Genomic DNA, 2,060 nt, shown 5'->3' with positions numbered 1-2,060 from the left:
CAAAGATGGACAGAGGTTTATAAGAGCTTTGCAGACCAAAGACGTCACCCAAATATCTTTTGGTGGCAACCAGTAGCCCAGCCTGGAAAAGAATGCTGGCGTTTTGTGTAAATTTTCTATTTCAGATAACATTGTGACCATTAATTTATAGGAACAAACAAAGGCAAGGATATATTATTGCTCTGGTCCTATCTCGCAAAATAATTTGCTCTTTGGGCCAGTCTCCAGGTACAGACTGTAATTAATGATTGGTTCCAAATGGGAAACCTGTATTAATAAAAAGAAAAATTGAAGAGGCCTATGGGCTATTGTGACTGCACACATGCTTCATTATTTCACACATTTATAGACACTGACGTTGCTGCTTCTGAGTAGCAGCTGTTCTCTTACCTGGGGCTGCCGTGTGCTACAGTGAAGTGCCACTCACTGCTCCACAGGACAAGAGCAGCCATGGATGTGGGTGTTGACCCAAAGGACCGGCTAAAGCAGGTCAGTGGGAATACAAGTGGGATCGCACAGGGTTGGGGCTGTGGGCCATGCCCTATTCAAAAAAAAGAGCAGAAAATACACATCTGGAGCCACCAAAACCTTTACTCAGGTCTCAAAAGAAAACACTAATAGAGAACACTTTTAGTGCAGAGCACATTTCCCTTAAAAAAGCCTCTCCACAGGATGCTCCATTTTTAAACTCTTTTACACTCTAGCCAATGACTTCTATTAATATCAAAACACTGTCTTCTCTCTCTGCTCTTCCAAAGGACGTCTGCCCACATGCAGACCCAAAGGGCTCGTCCACCTCTGCTGTCCCTGTCTTCACTGCCTGCCTTTATTTCTTCACCATCTGGATCCACTTACCCTTTCTTGCTTCTTTGTCTTTTGTTTTTCAATTCTCCTCAAATAGGAATTTGCAGAGCAAAGCAGAGTCTGAAAGCTGAACAAGCAATGCAAAATCAAAACTCCAAGAAAACTTCCCTTTCTGATGCAACTAATCGGGACAAAATTGTCAGCTGATGTAATCAAAGGCAAGCCTGTTCGCTAAAAATATTTGAAAAGAGCATCTTACCACCTGTCTCCTTGCTCCAAAGACTTTGTTCTCCAAGAGAACTGTTCTGTGCCTTTTAAGAAGGTTGTCACTTTGCATCCATCCAACTTTTTCTCTGTCCCATCTAATTTATTCAATAGCATTTTTGTGCTGGGTGCCAGGGTTACCAAGATGAACAAGGCATATGATGAACTGGCAACACATTCAAATGGCTGTGAGAATCTGCACTGTGTTATCTTTCTACTCAGACGCAGAGAACATGGGTAAAATATTGTGTAAGTTACTCTGGTGTGGGAAGGAATCCTGAAAAATGAGGAATCTGAGTCAGAACATGACCAGGAAAAGTGTTCTGGACAGAAGGAACAGTATTTGCATAATCCCTCCTCTACAACACAAGGAAGAAAAGAAACGCCGGACATGATGCACAGCTTCAGATGTCTGGAGGGTACCAGTGTGGAAAGCAGAGAAGCACTGGTCTGAGTTATTTCAGGGACTGAGAAATAGGCAGGAATAAAAGAAGCCAGATGTACAGTATTCAATCTGAAAAAGAACTTTCTTATACATGGAACAGCCTGATGATAACAATAGAAAACACTTATGCTCATCATTATAGACCAAGCACTGCTCTTAGTGACATATAGACTTTATGAATAAATTAAAAATATCAAATGTATAAAATTAATCCTCAAAATAACCCTCTACTATCACCATCCCTAAGTTATCAGTATAGAAACTGAGGCACAGAGCTGCTAGGTAACATACCGAAGGGGCCACAGCAGGAACTGGTGGCCCCTGGATTTGAACCCAGGCAGTCTGGCTCAAGCACTTGTGTTCTCAACTAGTCTGCTACACTTGCCAACACAAGAGTATGTCTCCTGTTCCCAAAGGTTTCCAAGTAAAGGCCGGGTGGCCATTCTGCAGGAATGTCCTAGAAGAGTTCCCCTGCGAATGGGAGGCTGAGTTCTGAACCCAAGGCCCCTTTCATCTCTCAACCTGAGGCTGGTAGCTCCTCTTGAAT

General features: G+C 42.8%; 1 long non-coding RNA gene across 1 annotated transcript; it reads right to left on the bottom strand.

Moving 5' to 3' along the window:
- Positions 1-396: 396 nt before the first annotated feature.
- On the bottom strand, positions 397-1,173 carry LOC138984674 (uncharacterized). The gene is made up of 3 exons (XR_011461925.1): positions 1,064-1,173; positions 856-931; positions 397-541 (listed from the first exon to the last, which is right to left on the bottom strand). It is a non-coding gene; the product is annotated as an uncharacterized lncRNA (long non-coding RNA).
- Positions 1,174-2,060: the final 887 nt, after the last annotated feature.

This window comes from Bos mutus, chromosome 22, assembly GCF_027580195.1.
Source record: "Bos mutus isolate GX-2022 chromosome 22, NWIPB_WYAK_1.1, whole genome shotgun sequence".
NCBI lineage: Eukaryota > Metazoa > Chordata > Mammalia > Artiodactyla > Bovidae > Bos > Bos mutus.
Note: the sequence above shows the minus strand (reverse complement) of the source record. Positions and strands in the feature narration are given on the sequence as shown.